This window comes from Manis pentadactyla, chromosome 12, assembly GCF_030020395.1.
Source record: "Manis pentadactyla isolate mManPen7 chromosome 12, mManPen7.hap1, whole genome shotgun sequence".
Classification (NCBI taxonomy): domain Eukaryota; kingdom Metazoa; phylum Chordata; class Mammalia; order Pholidota; family Manidae; genus Manis; species Manis pentadactyla.
In genome coordinates, this window is record NC_080030.1 from 38,398,518 (window position 1) to 38,418,673 (window position 20,156).

The following is a 20,156-nucleotide window of genomic DNA, read 5'->3' on the forward strand; positions in this document are numbered from 1 at the left end:
GACCACTGATGCTAGACCCAGAAAAAATAATAGGGGTCTAGATTCACTAAGAATCTGTTGTGTGCCAAGCAGGGTACTAACTGCTTTATGTACATTTTTTACTTTTTCAGCATTTCAGATTTCTTACTTTGAAAGATTTCAGACATAGAAGGAAGTTGCAATAGTGGTACTCTTAAAGAGTTTCTGTGATCTTTAAAACAGTCACCAAATGCTAACATTTAACCATACTCTCTTTCTTTCTTTCTCTACATACATACACACATATACATATATCACATACACATACTCACATATATATATGCTATGAAACATTTGATAATAAGTTGCAGATATGATGTCCTTTTACCCTAAATATTTTGTGTGCATGTAGATAAAATGAGAGTACCTGTGGCCAGGATTCTCACCTGGTCCTGGTTGACTAGCTCACTGCACACGTGTGGGCAATACATGGCTGTGGACTCTATAAAAAGAGCTCTGCCCAGTGCTCTGGGCACGATATGGTGGCAAGGCTACAAGGCTGCAGGAGAGCAGAGCAGAGGCTGGAGTGGTGGTAGCACCGAGGACAGAGGCCCAGAGGACGGCTGTGCAGGATGGCTGTGCGGATAGAGGGGCCCAGAGGCAGAGACCGGCTTGCTGCATGCAGACTCTCTCTGAGTGAACGGGATTTTAGTGACTGACCTGCCATCTGGAAATAAAGTTGGGTATAACCCTTTCACCCCAAGAACGTTTTGCTGTCATTTTCTTTGGTCACACTGAATCCATAGCAAACTTGCCCAGGGCTGAAACACATTGGCAAGACAGTGCATTTCCTAAAACAAGATCATTCTCTTCCACAAACAACCCAATGACCCAAATCACAAGATTAACATTGATCTAATACTGCTATTTACACTACAGTGCTCACGCAGACTTTTCAGTTGCCCAACTAATATTCTATTTCTGGCCTAGGCTTCAGTCCAGGATTGCATATTGCATTGTTGTTGTGATCTTTAGTTCCCTTTAATCTGCAATGGTTCCTCATCCTTCCCATTCTTTCATGACCGTATTAGTGTTCCCACTGCTTCTATAACAATTTGTCACAAAATTAGTGGCTTTAACTACACAAATCTGTTATCTTATAGTTGTGTAGGTCAGAAGTTTGACATGGTCTCACTGGACTCAATCAAGGTGTCAGCAGGGCCACGTTCCTTCCTGAAGGCTCTAAGTGAGAATCTTTTTGCTTGCATTTTCCAGCTTTTAGATGCCACCTGCATCCCTTGAAGTGGGGCCCCTTCCTCCACCTTCAAAGCCAGTAATGGCCACTTAGATTGAGTCCCTGAAAATGGTCACCTCTCTCTGAGGCTTCTTACATCTTCACATCTCTGACCACAAACGGGAAGGCAGATTTTCACTTGAAGGCCTCTGTGGATAAAGTGAAGGGTCCTGTGGCCAGGATTCTCACCTGGCCCTGGTTGGCTTGCTCATTACACACATGTGGGCAATACATTGTTATTGAATCTATATAAAGAGCTCTGCCCAGTGCTCTGGGTGACACCGTGGCATGGCTGCAAGGCTGCAGGAGGGCAGAGAGGAGACTGGAGTGGTGGCAGCACTGAGGAGAGACCGAGACTGTTGTGGGGGTAGAGATGCCGAAAGGCAGAGACCGGCTTGCTGCATGCAGTCTCACTCTGAGTGGGCAGGACTTCAGTGATTGACCTGCCACCGTGGAAATAAAGTTAGGTATAACCCTTTCACCCCAGGAATCCAGGAATGTTCTACTGTCATTTCTTTGGTCACATTGAATCCATAGTGAACTTGTTCACGGCTGAAACCCATTGGCAAGACAGTCTCCTATGATTAGACTGGGCCCAGCCAGATAAACCAAGATAATCTCCATACCTAGAATACAGGCCAGTTATTTTGTAAACTCTTTCTTGATTAGAATTTTTCTTGTGTTTTCACATGATTTGGATCATGCAATTTTGGCAGACTTGTTGTGCTGCGGTGTCTCCTCAATCCCTTGACCCGGAGGCATGTGATGTCACTCTGGTCCATTACTGCTGTAGCCTTTGGTCCCTTGACTAGGGTGCTGCCTGCCTGTTTTATCTCTGTAAAGTGACTACTTTCATTTTGTATTTAATAAGCATCTCCTGGGGAGAGTCGTTGAGACTGTAAATATCCTGTTTCTTATCACACTTTCACCCATTAGTTTTAGCATCCTTGAGGATTCTTTGTTTGAAACAATTATTACTATGGTAGTTACCAAATGGTTATGTTTTCTCATTTAATCTTCTCAGACATATGATGGGTAGTGTTATCATCCTTATATTACAGACGGGGAAATAGGCTTACATAAAATACTTTCCCAAGGTCCTTCAGCTAATAAGTCTAAAACATATGGTGGGACAATATGGAAGAGTCTCTGGCCATTTTTACTGAGACTTTTCTTTGCTTTCGGTCTGTCATTTTTTCTCCTGGGTAGAAGAGTGATTGGCAAAACACATTAGCTGTTCTTAGGGAAAAAAAAAATCAGAAAGGCCAATGGAATTCATTTCATGTAATGCTGCTTAAAGTTTGATCTGTTTATTTTGGATCAAAATATTTTGAGGAAAACCCCTCACAGAGACAAATTCTCGGAACAGAATGGTAGAAACAAAGTCACAGTTAAAATTGCTCACTCCGAGGAGGGCCTCATGGAAAAGCAAGTGGCACTCCAGCCAAGGCCCTGCTCAGAGACTGTTACACGGCTGGCCTCAGGGTCCCCAGGCAGGGCTGGGTTATAGGAGAGCCACATGAGAAAGGGGGCCTTCTGCTTTTGGTAATGAAACCTCCCTGGAAGGGGGCCCACACGGGCTGTCTTAGATCGGGTTTCCCACTCTAGCAGGCTGAGTCCCCAAAGCCCCAGCGAATTTGTATTAAGCCTCCTGCTCTCTTTTCCCACTGAGCTCCCTTAACTCCTCTCAGCCAATCAAGAGATGTGACAGGCAGTCAAGCCACTTGGAGGGGTTTCCATGACCAATAATTAAAGACCCAAGAGAGCCGGGTTCTGGCTAATGCTGCAAGAGTTGCCTTCGAGGCAGGCAGGCTGTTCAGTGGAGAAGGGCAAGAGGAACAGTGACTGCCCGCATCAGGGCCCCCCCGCAGGACCGGCCCCTAGCACGTTCCAGGCCCTTTCAAGGAGGACAAGAGATTGATTACTTCTGCTTTCTCCTGGTTCTGTGCTCCTGACTCTGACCTTAATCAGCTGCTCCATCACACAAATAGGGATAATTAGAAACAGGTGGTTCTGGGATTGCGCCTGGAGAGTTCCAACTGTTAGGCTGTGGGTTTTCTGTTTCTCGCAGGAGACTGGGAATTAGGAGCTCAGGGTTCTCTCATCACTAAGTCTGTGCAGTGGGTTAAGTCCTCTTGCTGGGCTTTACCCTTCTCACCAGGGAATGGTATTTTATTGCCTTGTAGAAATGGGGTAGTGCGTTAGGACTAATATGTGTGTGATGGTCTCTGAGCATTTCAGAGCAAGGGGCTACTGTGTAAACCAGCAGCAACAAGTCTGCAGAGCAGACGGCTGCCGTGGTAACCGTGCAACCTCACGCTGGAGCCACCGCTCTGTCTACTTCCCATTGTGTGTGCCGGTAAATCCTGGGTCTCTACACTGGCAGAAGAAATTGGCTGGATGGTTCCTGAACGTGGTTCAAATAAACACAAGACACAGAGGTGCTCAATTCATTTCTAATTGTCTTCCTACAAGTGATTTCCTAAGATGAAGTGGATATTCCCAGAGGTAGCAAGAAACGTTAAGTCCTATGTATGGAGTATGTGTGCGCAGAGGCTGGCTCTAATTTCCAAAGACGTTCAGGAATAGTTTGAGTGCCTTGGGGTCCAGTGTATTCAAAGTTCTCCAGAAGAATCTCTTTAAATTTTTCAGAGAAGCGACTGGCACAGCTTTTTTTTTAACACTGTACTCCATTACATTGTCAGTTCTGTGCAAGCAGAGGTACCTTTGTTATCACTGGGACTGATTCAGTTTCTGGCACATAGTGTTTAATGGGCACTTGTTGAATGAATATCCAAGAGATCACAATTCCCCCACTAAGTAAGTTCTTATTTATCAGCTTTCCTATCTTCTCTTGCAAATTACATCCTCATTTTCTTCTTGGAAATTGAGCAGAGCTATTCACTGTTCCTCAGTTGTACAGGTCGGTTCCACTATGCCTTCTCTGCCCTCAGACTTTCTGCTCTGAATGGCCGTGCCCCATTAGAATCCATTGCTTCTCTGGTTCTTGGATGGCTGGGTAGGGGGAGAAGACTCCTGGCTCCATGCTGTCTGGACACTTAGGTCTTGTATGGCACTGCTCTTTCTTGTAATTTGAAATGTATGAAAATGAGAGAGATGGCTGCCAGTGTGCAGGGAATGTAGAGAGACTGGAGTGGCTGTCTTGGCACCCTGGCAGCTGATGGATGCTTGCAGGAAGCTGGTGTGCAAGGAGAGGACACGCAGACTGCAAGTGGATGGAAGGCCATGTGGTCTCAGGGGTGAAGAGAAGCCTGGTTCCCAAGGACACCACGGTCCACTCGTGCACGATCACTGGGCTTCTGGAGGTATTTCTGTATCCTTACTTTACATTCTTCTCCCTTTCACTTGAGCTTACTTCAGAGAAAATCACTCTTTTTTTTTTTTTTTTAATTTTTTTTATTGAAGGGTAGTTGACGCACAGTATTACATTACATTAGTTTCAAGTGTACAACACAGTGATAAAACATTTATATACATAATTCTAGGTTCCAGCTATCACCCTACCAAGCTGTTACAATATCTTGACTATATTCCTTATGCTATACATTACATCCCGGTTACTTATTTATTTTACCATTGGAAGTCTGTCCTTTTTTTTTTTTTTTTTGTGAGGTCATCTCTCATATTTATTGATCAAATGGTTGTTAGCGACAATAAAATTCTGTATAGGGGAGTCAATGCTCAATGCACTATCATTAATCCACCCCAAGCCTAATTTTCGTCAGTCTCCAATCTTCTGAGGCATAACAAACAAGTTCTTACATGGAGAACAAATTCTTACATAATGAATAAGTTACATGGTGAACAGTACAAGGGCAGTCATCACAGAAACTTTCGGTTTTGCTCATGCATTATGAACTCTAAACAGTCAGTTCAAATATGAATACTCATTTGGTTTTTATACTTGATTTATATGTGGATACCACGAGAAAATCACTCTTGAGAATACTCTTCTCTCTTCTCTCTTTCTAAAGTGTAAATCAATGGTCATCTTAGCCCCTTTAATTAAAAAAAATACTACTTAAACTCATGGCCACTGGTCTGAATTGAAGTTATCACTTTTTACAACTTCCAACATCCTTTGTTCCTTTACTGGAGCATCTCCAGCACTCTCGTTCCTTGCCTCTAATTGGGTATCCTGACGAGAACATGGTGTTTTTAAGAAAGTCTGACAAATGCTATTTAGAGTGAGGAGAGTACCTCAAAATCCCCGATGCATGTGTATCTTAGTCACATGATTGTCCTAGTCAGCAGTGGCTGCTCTAACAAACACTGCGGACTGGTGGCTCGAGGAACACACATTTATTTTTCATAGGTCTGGAGGCTGGAATTCCAGGATCAAGGTGCCAGCAGATGAGGTGTCTGGTGAGAGCTCTCTGCTTTGCAGAGGGCTGCCTTCTGGCTGTGTCCACCAACGGCAGGGAGAGAAAGGGCTCTAGACTCTTTCTCCTCTTATAAAGGCACTAATCCCACCTTTATGACATTATTAAACCTATTTATCTCCCCAAAGCCCCACCTCCAAATGCCATCATATTGGGGGCTAGGGTTTCAACATATGAATTTTGGGGGCACAAATATGTAGTTCATAACAATTACCCATTACCATGATTTTAAAAAATGGTTTTGATACATTTGAAAATAACATATATTTTCTAATTTGAGGATTTAGGCGTATGTATTCCTGGTAATTGTGGTGTTCTCTGTCCTTTTTCTGCAACCTTCCATAAAGATCTCCCATGTCCTTTCTGTGTTTTCTTCTGCTTAACCTATGAAACATCGAGAGACATGTGTTAGAATCTCCCACAGTTGTTTGTGAATCTGTTTCTCATTATAGTTCTAACAATTCTGTATGTTTTGAAGATGTGTGATTAGATAAGTGTGGTTTAAAATTATCACTGTATAATGACCATCTTTTCCCTTGTGAATGCAGTTTGACCTAAAGTTTGTGTCGGCCCCTTTTATGTAGCTATACCTGCTTTCAATTGGTTTGTCTTCTTCTGGTATATCTTTTCTCGAGTCTTATATTTGTAACACATCTGTAGTTCCATGTTTTAAGGGTATCTTTTAAAAACATATAGCCAGATTTTGATTTTTGAAAAGCAATCTGAGAGTCTGTCTTTTACCTGGTAGAATGAAATCTGTTATGATTACAGATTTCCTTTTGCTTTTCACTGTGTATTGTCTTTGCTTTAACATTTCTTCCACTTTATTGGTTAGTTTTCTTTATTTTCTTCCTACCTACAATGTCAATTTCTTTGGGAGCTATACATCCTATTCCTGTTCTGTTCTTCTGCTGGTTACCCTAAAAGTGTTATATGATACTTAATATTTGTGCTGAGTTATTTACAAACTCCTGACTAATAGCTTAATAACTAATACCTTTGACTTTTTAACTTCAACTGCCCTCTCATCTTTCATGATATTTTTACAATACTTTAGTTTTACCTTATTTTCACCCCTATATGTCATTATTATCATTGCTTCATACTAGTCAAAGTGTCTTTAGAAATACCTACATATTCACTATTTTTTTGCTCAATTTTCTTGCATCACAACCTTTCCTTCTTTATTTGGTTTCTTTCCCTACTTTTTTTTTTCCAAGTGAAGTTTTGCTAATAAAACTCTGCCTGTGGTAGTTTGTCTGAAAATGTCCTTAGTTGTCCCATTCTTCAATTATAGTTTGGCTGAGTTTAGTATTTTAGATAATTTTTTTTGCTCTGGAAAAAACTTTCCATTGTTTTCTGGGTTCTATTATTGCAGTTGAGAAGTCTGTTGTCAACTTAATTGCTGTTGCCTGTGGGCAGTCTGGTTTCTCCATATTCCGTATACAAATTTTCACTTTGTACTTAATATTTTGTAGTCTTTCTCTACATGTGTTAAATGTGGATATGTTTTTATTTATTATGCTTGAGACTTGAAGCTATTCCTGAATTAGAATTCCTCTCCTTCTTCAATTCTGGAAATACTTCCTCTTCACTTTTGTATTATCTCTCTCTGAAACTTTTAGAAGTTTGTTGGATCTTCTCCTCCTATCCTCAATGTTTCTGAAATTGTTTTCCGTTTCTTTAAATCGCTCTGTGATTTATTCTGGGTAATTTTCGTAGAAGTATCTTTCAGTTCACCAATTCCCTTCTTCATTTGTGTCTAATTTGCTGTGTTATCTGTCCACTGAGTTTTAAATCAAAATGACTGTATTTTTTATCTCTAGGAGCTCTATTTGGATAGTTTTTCAAATGTCTGTTATGTTTTGTAGTGTTTTGTGCTTATGTTTTCTTTCCCTCTTTCATGAGTAATAATTTTAAATATACTCATTCATAGTCTCTAATTGTTCTATCATCTCAAATTCTTGGTGGATAAGTGGTGGGTTATTTCCTTCCATGGTGGATTGTGTCTTCATAAATATTTAAGTTGTTGTTATGTGCATGTCTTTGGTGGGGTTATCTTTGCAAATTTCTCTGTGGTCTAAGTTTGGGATGCACCCCTTCAGAGTACTTTTGAGTCTGCTCCTGCCAGGCACCTTAACAGTATTAGCATTTTGGAAACATTTTTATCTGAATTTCTTTGCATGAAGATTTCTGGATAATGTGAGGCTTTAAATTTAAGCCAGAAACTGGGGTGAGAGCAGGTCCATTGTTGCAAATGCTCAAGACAGTGTTTTCCAGCCAGCCCAAGCTCAGGTCAATAATTAAAAGGTTCTTTGATGTTTCTCTGGTGTAGTGCATGGATTTTTCCCCATAACTCATCTTTTCAATGATAATGTAGACATTTGAAAGTGCTGGCTTCATTCTGGGTTCTTATTTCTAACTCCTAGTCTTGTTGGAGGTTAAAGTCTCATTGCCTATGCCTGTGATACATTACAACCCAAGGCTCTTGGTTGGGTTAGAGAGCTCCTGCTCCAACAAAGATGGCCTTAGTTTTCTGAATTCTAATTTCCAGTTCGTTTTTAGTTTTTCGGGTGTTCCTTTATTACAAGTTTAGCTCTTCATCTTACAGAACATTTGCTATACTTCATCTGCAGTTAAAAGCATTTATTAAGTTTCTTAATGGGAACTTAATAGGGTTTTCAGGTTGTTTATTCTGTCTTATAGCTAGAAATAGAAGTGGCACTATTGTTTCTTACATGTCAGCATTGAACCCATCTCAAAATGTCATTTATGGCAGAGAAATAGTTTGGTAAATAAAGTGCAAAGTCATATTACTGCCAGTCAAATCTGTACAATGTTTGATCTTGGAATATGCTTTGGTACTATTACTAATGTGTTTGGCTGGAGGAATAACATGCAGATATCATAATAAAATAGTGATTTCTATAAAACATAGTCAAGGCATGTAGCCTTAGTTAAGTGAGGAACAAGGTGAAAGACTAAGAAAGTAAGTCATGGGTTAAACTTTCTTTCTGCCTCTCCAGAAAATTATAGGGAATAATTGTAAGAAATATACTGGAAAAATTTGGGCTATAAACTGTCACATGGAGCCTAGGCCTGGTTCACCACTTCTTGCAGACTGTTAACGACCTGTGTGGGAGGGACAGGGTGTTCTTAGCTCTGTTTTAGTCAGAACACGTAGTAAGTACCAAGAGATGAAATCATTAATTGTACTTACATTCACAAAAATATGACTGGCTTTAACCTTTTTTATTTTAAAGTGATAGTCTGTCTGACTCAGTCTCTAAAGGGCAGAAGTTCAAGTTGAAGCTTTTTTCTGTGTATTATTATGTCCATGCTTCTCAGGTTATTGTTCTCTGTATCTATGTATCTTTTGTACCAGTTGTGTTGTTGTTTGGACACATCTCTGTGAGTGTGTGTGTGTGTGTGTGAGAATGAGAGGGAGAGACACACACACACAGACAGGGAGAGAGACAGAGAGACGAGGAGATGGCATCAGTCACTTGATTTCTCACTCCCTTGGGCCTCCCCCTGTCTCTTTCTGGCTCTTCACGTCCCTTCGTTCTTCTTGCACTTGACTTGATCTGCACGTCTGAGCCATGAAATAATTTAGCCACGATATGTTCTCCTTACTGACATCCTTGATTCTTTCCTTGGCTTCTGGGCCAGTAACCCTTGGTAGAGAAAATGTTCCTCACGTGCTGGTCTAACCATATGGAGAAGGGACATTGTTGAGATGCAAACAATGGTGTGGACACACATGCCCTGGATAGGACATCAGCAAGGTCTGCCTGGCATTCAATCCCATGGGCTTGCTGGTTGATGCCCTACTATAATCTCAGCTTCATTCAAAAATAGCTCGGATAGACTATCTCATCTGTCTTCTTAAAATGATTATGTGCGGCGGCTTGTTGTCAGTTTTCAGTAAGGTATTAGTTATTAGGATCTTCCGTCATGAGGCTGCCTGAAAGTCTTCTCTTCATCAGTGAGCTCTGAGAGACTTACGGAAACATTGTTATACATATGCACAGCTCTCATATTATACGTATGCCTCACTGCACTCCCAGTCAGTATTTCCACAGCTTCCATGTCTTTACAGAGCTAAGCACCTCTAGGACAAGAGGATGGGGTGTAGAGAGAAGTGCACATAATTCCGGAGCCGAGAGGTGGCCGGGCGGGCTGTAATAAAGCTGTCTGTTAGGAAGTTATCTTTCATATACAATTGCTTCCCCTAAGCTCTTAAGCACATTAACTGCACCTGTAATTATACATACCTCAGAAAATGCATAAAAGCTGCCTTCTTTGCCAGACTAAATAAAACCGCAGTCGCCTTCATATCCTCTATTGCCTACTATACCTTAACACTAGGTGGAAAAAAAAGGAAAAAGAATGAAAGAAAAGAGAAGAGGTAATTGTCCATTAGAGAGTCACTCATAAGTGAACTTTGTCTCTCATTCACAGCATTAATTTTGCTCTGTGTGAACTGCACTTGACACCACGCGGTGGGCTTGAGCCCTCCCACCCTTGCTGGCCTGCACGGCTACTTGTGGCTGATTTGCATTTCAGGCAGAATATATGGAGATACAAGAACAACCACAACAAAATTTGCTCTTGTTCTCAGGAGTAGCTTTGCATCAGGGCAGAAAAGTACATAGGATTTTCGCTAGGAGTCTCCTTTCTTTCCCACTGACCTACTTTCTTCTTGCATCTGACTATTTTGCACAATTTGGTACTAATGACCTAAAACTCCTGCTAAGATCTCCCTTTATGCCATACTGATCTCCTTCTCCTCTGGTAGCTCATTCTCAGGTATTTTTGTGGGCTGGAGGGAAAAGAAATACCCTGAATCTGGGCTTCTCAGGCAATTCCTTCCAGCTGAGGTTTCTCCACCTACGGCCAGGCATAGCCATGGATCCAAATCTGGCTCAGTAGCCAGACACCCTTCTCCCATTAGGAGAAAGTAGATAATGGGTGATGACTTACCATTGCCTACTTTTAAAACCTACTTTAACACAAACCGTTCCTTGTACAGTATCAGTAGAATTAATTGGCTGGTAATCTACAGGAGACATTCAGATCACCTACAGTTTATTTTATGAGTCCTCCGGGATCAATTTCATGTTTGAATGACTATTCCTATCATATATTTACATAACACAGTTGTCCTTTGTATTCTGAGATGACTTGGTTGCCTTTTTACTCCCCAGGCATAATCTTTCTGGAAACAAAAAGCAGGAGCGTTACTTGAAGCCCTTTTGGACATTAGCAAATATGTATCCAGCACATAATCAGCAAATATGTGGAGATTTACTGTGGAAGGAATCAAAAAGGCAAAATGTCTGCCCTCAAGAATCTTATAATCTCCCTGGGGGAAGAAGCATACAGATAAAAAAGGCTGGGAGCATCTGCTGACAGACAACACGATAGTAAGTGCTGCGTAACGAAGGTGACATTGAACTAGAGGCCCGGTGGGCTGCTGAGCAGGGCTGGCCACTTGGAAAAGCCAAGCAAGCTTCTCAGGGGGGCCAGGCCTGGACTGCAAGACAGATTCTCCTTTTCACATGGACAGATCACAGGGACAAACTATTAATTTCAGAGAATTTGTAGTCCTTGCACCTCTCTTGCCCTTGGGAAGATTTTTCTTGTCAGGCCCCATTCCTGGGCGGCCCCTCTTCAGCTGATCTAGGAAGTGGGGCAGTGGGCAGCGGGGAGAACTCCAGGGTGCTGAGGGCCTCGAGTGTATGAAGGATGGGGATTTAAGACTGTAATTTAAAAGATGATGAGGTTAATACTCTCTCAAGAGTGAAAACGACCAGGAAGGCCAGAGGAGGTGGGGGCCAGCGCAGGCCCAGGTGCTGGGCAGAGCCGCCCATGGGTTGTGAACACGCCTGCAGGAGAACCCTGAGAAATGGGATTTGGGGGGAGGTTTTGCTTCTGCTTGTTATGCAAGGCCCCCTTTGGGGACTCTTTTAGAGTCATCAGTAAAAATGTGGCTTTGCAAGGATTTTTGGAGTCCAGTTTATGTTTCTTTGGTGGTGCATGTGGCTGAGTGCCAGGTCAGCGCCAGAGAGAGGGGCGGCTGGTGCTGAAGCCAAGCTACTTCAGAAGGAGAAGCAAGCTGACTTGCATTTGAGTGGAGAAAAAGGGAATGAAATAAACTCTTTCAAGTTTTGATGACCTGATGAATCTATTATAGATTGGGCTGTTTGATTTACTGTTAGGCATGTGAAAAGGTTTGTATGTTCTTCATTCATTTATCATTCATTCATTCATTGAGGGCCTTCTGTGTGACAGGTCCGGTGCTGGGCACTGGCAGTGCAGAATGAGTAAAACAGATGAAGCCACTGGTCTTGTAGTGTTCACATAATCGCAGAGAATGTTTTCACAGTTGGGAGTTGGAGGCAGGTGTTATCTTGAGATCATTCAAATATGACTCAAACCTCATGCCTGGTGTTGACAAAGTTTAGTTAATCAGTGTTGGAACAAACAAAATCTTGTGCAACAGTTCCAAGATGTAGGTCTGTGGATGGGTGTTGGTCTCTCCACATCAGAATCACCTGAGATGCCTGTTAAAAATGTAGGTCTGTGTCCCCCACCCAGCACAGCCTAATTCAGAAAGGTTTGGTCAGAGAATGTGTACTTTAAAAAAATTCCCAAATGATTCTTTTTATAACTGAAGTTTTTATTACATATATCATTCTGAAACCTAGGCTTGGTAAGGTTGCCCCCTGATCCTGTTCTCTAACGCAGCCCCTTTCTCTGAGTTTGGTATATTTTTATATATCTGACTTATTTCTATAACCTCATACATATGAAGTTATACTGATAGACAACATATAGTATTGTGTTGTGGGATCATTGTTTTATTTACATGGGAACATTCTTGCCACGTGGTCACTTTCTCAACCCCTTTTTCCTGCTTTTCTCTTTAAGATAATGTCCGGGTATGTGGGTGGACACAGGGCTTATACTGTCTCAGGACAGCTGGGAAGGCTCAGGGTCTTTGCAACCAATGTCTTTGCTTCCTCTGGCTTGAGGGCCACTGTCCTGCTGCAGCTGGGCCACTTGCCCTTGGTGTTCACAGTGGTGCCTGTGGCCGGGACAGCCTCACACAGCTTGGCTCAGTTCCCTGACTTGGGGTGCTCTCAACTGCATCCTCCATCCGGCTGCGGGGGCTCCAAGGATGGCACATTGTCACTCAGCCCGGGCCCTTGCGACTAAAGCTCCAACTGCCAAGTTGCCCTTGATGCCTAATGGAGGAAGTTAAAGAATACAGACCATCCTTTCCTGACAGTAGCCTGTTTCTTGAGCTTATTTTATTGCTGAAAAATCCCATGTATGCATGTCAAAAGCCAAGGCTCTTGGCATTCTTTTGGTAGCAAATTCTAACCACCCTCTAGGCTGATGCCTCCATTGGAGCAGGCTTGCGGGTATGTGCCCGGAAAGGTGGAAAGAGAAGTGCAGGACTTGTTTATCAAGTGTTTTTCCTGCTCCTCTCATAAACAGGTGGGTGAGTCATTTTTCACTGGGCTGTGTGACGGCTAGTCAAAAGTCAGGCAGAGTATTACTTCATTTTCTAACTCTTTTCCAAATGGATGTATTTGCAGGCAATTCTCAGCCAAAGGTTAGGAGAGACTCCCCTCTTCTAGCCAGGCCCTAAAATAATTAATCTGTTCCTTTTATTGTTTAATGAGGAAATGATTCAGAAACCCAAGAGACCAACATCAGTCAAAAACTCTTCCTATCAGTTCCGTTTAATTTTCTACTTAAGAAAACACGGAATATTTGTCATGGACATTCCAGTGAATCCCAGTCACATTTTTGCATAATCCCTTCTCCTGGAGTGTCCGTGGAAAGTATGACTTGCTTCTGGCCAAAAAAATGTGGCAAAGGTGGTAGGTGGTCACTTCTGGGGTTATGTTACATGGCAAAGATGAACATATTTTGTAATTAAGGTCCCCAACCAATTGATTCTGAGTTAAATTTAAAAAATCATGGTGGCCTGACTTTATCAGGTAAAAACCCTTAAAAATGGGTCTGGGACCCTTCCCAAGATCCTTCCTGAGATCAGAGACTCTCTCTCCTGCCCTTGAGGAAGTAAGTGGTTATGAGTCTACATCTGGAAGGGAACTAATTCTGCCGGCCATCGAGGGGCACTCAGAAGTGAATCTTCCCCCAGCCAAGTCTCTGATGAAATGCAGCCTATTGAACAATTTGATTATAACTTTGTGAGACCCTGAGCAGAGGAACCAGCTAAGTCTTGGTATACTCCTGACATACAGAAACTGTGAAATAATACATGTGTTGTGTGAAGTCACTAAGTTTATGTTAATTTGTTAGGCAGCAATAGAAAACTGATACAGTAATAGTTACCATCCATTCTGGTTCTCAGCCCTCTGTTGGTGAGGTTTATACCTGCCCTCACTCCCTTCTTTCCTTCCATCCTTTCTGTCTTTTTTTTTTCTTTTTAAAAGTCTGAACAGTGATGATATCCCTCCCTAGGATGGGGAAAAGGAGACCATGCTTGGTCAGGTTCTATAGATGGAACCTGGTCTCTGGTATGAGATGAATTCATTAAAACAAAAGACATTATTTTTTAGAGTAGTTTTTAGGTTTACAGCAAAACTGAGCAGAAATTATAGTTCTCATATACTCTCTGCCCCACACACGCATAGCCTCCCCAACTATCAACAGCCAGTACCACGTAGTACCTTTGTTATAAATGAATCTACATTGACTTGTCATTATCACCTAAAGTCTATAGTTCATTCTTGGTTTTGTTAATTCTATGGGTTTTGACAAATGTATAATGATACGTCACCATTAAAATACCATGCAGAGGGTGTCACAGTCCTAACAATCCTCTGTACCCCCCTATTCATCCCTCCCTCCCCCCAAGCCCTGGGAACCACTGACCTTTTTCCTTGTTTACTGTCTCTATTGTTCTGTCTTTTCCAGAGTGTCAAACTGCTGGAATTATATAATAAGCAGGCTTTCAGACTGGCTTCTTCCACTTAGTAATATGCATTACAGTTTCCTCCATGTCTTTTCATGGCTTGATTGTCCATTTCTTTTGAGTGGTGAATGATATTCCAATGTCTGGATGTACCACAGTTTATTTATTCATTCCCTTCTGAAGGACATCTTGGTGCCTTCTATGTTTTTGCAGTTATGAATAAAGCTGCTGTAAGCATCTGTGTGCAGCTTTTTGTTTACATAAGTTTTCACTTCATTTGGGTAAATATCAGGGAGCATGATTATTAGATCATATGGTAAGAGTATGTTTAGTTTTGCAAGAAGCTGCCCAACCACCCTCCAAAGTGGCTGGACCATTTTGCATTCTCATCAGCAATGAATGAGCGTTCCTGTGGCTCCACATCCTCACCAGCATCAGGTGTTGTCAGTGCTCTGAACTTGGCCTATCAGATGTGTAGTCGTATCTCATTGTTGTTTTAATCTGCATTTCCCTAATGACATATTATCTTGAACATCTTTATTCACTTCTTTCTTATATCTGAGATGATTGCAGGTGATGAAATTCATCTTTGACTTTTCCGTTCTCCTGTGGGGCTCTGAGAGGTGGGCTTTCTCTATTCTCCAGTGAAAATATTGCCAAGTAGCAGGCATGCAGACGATCTGTCATAAGAAACAAGGTATTAAGAATTCATGGAACATCTTCACATTTTATTCCTTTTCTTTTTTGCAATTTGTGTAGCTTTTCTTTGGGAAATGGAATGTGAAGGCCTTGGGGTTCCAGCTGGAAGATGGATTGGTGAACGGACATGGAGGTGCTCAGGACAGGGCTCTCCAAGGGTGCCCTGTCATGGGGGTGAGCAATGGAGTGGCATCTTATCAAATTGCTTTTGTTATAGCATTTCTTTTCTAGTGGGCATGAGGGACACATGAGGACACTAGGCTATGTGGTTCTGAGGACACTAGGTTATGTGGTTCTTGTCTGCTCTACGTTTCTTGTCCTTCTTCTTAGTGGCCCTGCCAGGGAGCAGGTCAAATTTGGCAACTACGTATTCAGTTAGCATCAGAAATGAGCTAAGTCCTCCCTTTGTGCTACAGAAGCACAATCTAGACCACTAGATCGCTTAACTTAGTTGGGGTGTTAAAGGACTATGGTAAGAAATTACACCCATTCCCTTTACAAGTGCAATGTTTTTATTCTATTTTATAGTTTTAAAATGTAGAAGTTACAAAGTGTCCAGAGCTCTGGCAATGGTACAATTTAGTAGGCTGCCCCATTTCTTGGTCTTGCCCTAAAATAACAGGGGCTGAGTTTTGTGACAAATGGTCTAACTCATGCTGCAATGATGTTACCCCTTGTTACTGGAGAAGCGAACCATCGGGGATGTGTGGTGTGGGCTTTCCTTGCTTCTCTTTCTCTAAGTTGAAAAGAGGCTGTGCAATTATAGGTGGTCATATTTGAAAAAAAACCTCTGCAGTAAGGACACAGCTCACCTGTTTACAACGAGAACTTGTGAGCTCTCATGTTTTGCATATTACAAGGAGACTGTGTAAAACTCTTAGATCACATAAAGGCTTAGGAACACATTTTTCTTGTTCGTGAACATGTTTTTGTTTCTGAAGAGCCAGTTAAGCATAGCAGATTGAACAAATGTGTTTATAGCTACTTTCTCTGAAAGTTGCATTGAAATGATAATAAAGGCATGGAAAAGGCTTAGACCCACAAGGACAAAGAACCAGCGGTGGGGGTGGGGTGGGGGTGAAGGAGCGATGCTCACTGTAAATACCCACATTTTCGAAACTCTGAGACAGACTGATGGCAGTTACTGATTTTGCAGAGGCAAGAAAGCTAAAACTTAAAGCTGGCACATGGAAGGACCCAGACACAAGGAAGCCTCAGCAATGGGGTTACCAGCAACTTCCTGGAGAAGCAAGCAGGGGCAAAGTCAGGCTTTGCTGAAAGTCTTCCTTTGAAGCAGTTAGGAACCTTCCCACTGAGGTCCTTTCCTTTCTCCCACGGTGAAGCAAGCCTGCCTCTCACTCCTGAACAGGAGGCAGGAGCTGGGGGCACCAGGTTCAGCTGAAGCCCGGAGCCACGTGCAAACAAGGGATCTAGTAGGAGTGCACATACCGACCCACCGTCCAAGGCTCCTCTCCCCAGCTGCCACCGCCCCACCCAGACAGGAGCCTCTCTGGGGACTGGGCTCCCATCGGCATGTGTTGGCCTGATGCTGGAGGTCCCCGGCTTTGGGATCAGATGGCTTTGGCTGCCCTCCTGGCTGTGTGGCTCCCTGCTGCTGACTTCCCAACTTAATCTCTCTAATGCTTGTCTGAAATTGCTGGTAAGAGGCTTTACATCACAGGGTTGTTGTGAGGACCAAGTCCAGGTGCTGAGGCAAAGACCCTGACAAAAGACCTGGCCATTTCTGAAAGCTACTTCTTGGTTTTTGGTTGACTGTATAGAGATGTCTTCAGTGCTTCTGCCAGCTATTGTTTTATCTGACTCTTTAAGATTCAGTCCAACAGACACCATGCAAAGCTTTTCCAAGTTCCCGTACAGCTGTGGGGGACCATATTTAAAATGTTAGCATGGAAGGAAACTGGTTAGCTGATTCCTTTTTAACTAGTTTCAAATCAGCTCAACAGCCTTTTTCCTTGAACCCCTTTCTTTCATCTCTTCTCAAGTGTGCATCAGTTTCACATATTGAATACTTTCAAAGACCTAGGTTTGATGAGCAAACATCCGTAGTGATCCAGAGCATGTTTTATGTACTGCTTGACTGTAAGCGCTTTCCAGACATCAGTTTCTCCCAGGCTCTGTGACATCTCACTATTGTTGAATGAACATCACTTATACCTATATCTTGAGGAATGCCAATCTAAATTAAAATATGCCAAGTTTCTTAACAGAACCAACAGATTTCCTAATTAACCTATGAATACTGTCAATCTGTTAATGTAGTTCTCTTGTTCTTTTAGAAATGCGTTAGGTAACATTTCTTTTATTTACTCCAGTAATTTCAGAACTAAAGTGCTCCTTAGGGTATTCCAAACTTCCTTTCAAAAGTAAAGAAAATAAGAGTAACACGAATTGGTTTGTCAAAATGGCTGAAGCCTTTTTGGGTCTTCTAGAATTTTTTTTTTCAAACCAGTTAGTTGAACTTCCACATTGCCCTTTCTGTGATGACCCCCCCGTCTAGATGGCTTTCTATCTTTCCAGGGTTCCTGTGGTGAGGTGGGTTCCTGGCATTGATTCAAGGAGCCTGTAGACAGTAACTTTATGATCCTTAGTCTGGCTTTCTTGACAGAGTTGCTGCAATGTGTCCTTTCTTCTGAATGGACCTCAGTGCACAGAATTAGATTATCCATAGATCCTTGTTTCAAGCCATAGTCTCATTATAAACCCATGCATGGATGTTATTGTTTATTGTAACTTAAAAGATACCTAAAGATTCACCATGCAACCTGATAATAAAACACTGATAATAATAATAACACTGATAATATCTTATGTCTACTTATGTGCTTTTCTCTCATCCTTCCATCTACATTCATCATAGTCTTCTGGGACAAGGGCTTTTTTTTGTTTTATTGTCTTTTTTAAAATTTAAAAGTAAAAATTTTAAGCATCCACATTGTATAGCGTGCAGCTTAGTTAACTTCTGCTGGGTATTATTCTACTCTGTGGATACAATACAGTCTATGTATCCATTTGCCTATCAGTGGGCACAGTCTCTATCTGTGTCATGGCCAACTTTTGGCAAAATTGTGAAGCAGGATGAAGTGTGTCGATGTTATTTTATCCTTCTTTAGTCTGTTCTCAGAAGATCATTTGAGCATCCTGCCTGGCACATGGCAAAGTACAGTAAATGCTTTCTGAATGAATATCATGAGTGCTAGATGGGACGGAGGGCGGCTCGGTCAGATGGCAGTAGCTGCCAGAGCTCTAAGCTGAGGAAACGTTTGCAGCCTTGTTTTGGCTCAGAGGGAAGCACCAGGATCAGTGACCAACGACGGCATGGGTGGGGCTGGGGCAAGGTAGCTGGGAGCCCCTTAGCATCATCCCAGGTCTAGTGTATTACTTCCCTTGTCGTGCACATGTATAACCCAGCTGGAGTCATGGGGCGAATTAAAAACAAAGGAATAAAACTGCCAGTGTGGAAGTTTAGGTTTCAGCCAGGCTGGGGGAAGGTCAGTTTTTGGTGGGGTGGCTATTGGGCATCAGATATGATCAATACGGTTCCCGGTGTTCCTAAGCCATACCATCTCTCCATGTGCTTTAAAGATTGATCCTGATCTTTATTTTACATTAACCATCTAATAAGAAAATCACGTAATATAAATAGTACATTTCTCAGGAAAATACCTGTATAAAGAATGTTATTTTTCATCCCTCTGGTTAAATGCAGATTTTCTGTTTAAAAGTCGGTCTTTCACTTTAAAGATTGAATATGATGACACTTAAAAGAATGTGTTTTTAGTTGTCCAGTTGTTTAAATGTAAAGGGCTGAAAAATTAATCAGTATTTTCTGGCTAGGGACCCAAAGTCCTTTCCCTTAAATGTTTATTTCTTCATAGATATTTTGTTCTGACTTCAATGTTGATAGCAATGCTGGCTTAAGTGACCCCACTTTTAACTGTAGCCTCACCTGTAAATGGCATTATCATAAAATGTTAGAGCTGGAATAAACATCAGATATCATCCAGTTAAGTGTTTCAGACCCATGGGCCACTTGCATGCGATCACCTGTGGAGACTGCGTAAAATACAGACTCCTGGGCTCCATCCTGACCTAATAAATCAGCTTATTTGGAAGCCCAGGGATCGGCATTTTATACAATCTGCTGGGTGATTCTGATTTATGTGAACATTTGAGAAACACTGATCTGGTCTAAATTTTACTCTGTAGTGGAGGAAACTGAAACCAGAGAAGTTAATAACTTGTTAAGGGTTGAGAGCAAGCAGATTCATGGCTGGGCAGTTGCTTAAGGCGAGGTTATGGTGAAAATGGCCATGTTTATCCCCCAGTTTATATTGTGGGATTTTAAATGTCATATTCTTAAATAACCCCAAGCTCCATAAGCTGCAAATGTGCCCCAAATACTTATTATCACAGGTTAATCCTTCCTTGTTACACTGATACCCTAAAATATGCAAATCCTTGATGTTATTGGACATTTGGAAAAAAGTCTTGAGGTCCTCTATTAATGTGAAATGATACTTTTTTGGGGACAAGGGAATAAATAGTCTCCATTCTTATTCAAGTGACACCAAGATCTGTGAATCCTTTTTCCAAAGACATGTCTTACAACATGGGAGAACAATGATATCTGCAAACTCCTTTAAAAGCTCCTCTTTGTTTAGAAGGTGGATGTGCTTGTCTTTTGATTCAGTTGAAAAAGAGGGTTCACCTCCCCCTAAGCTTCTATCTTTCTGCAAGGGAGGTAATAAAGGGTCTAGAATCCTCCACCCAACCTCACCTGGTTGCCAAGTGAGCCAGACCAGCTGACATGTCCAGGACTACT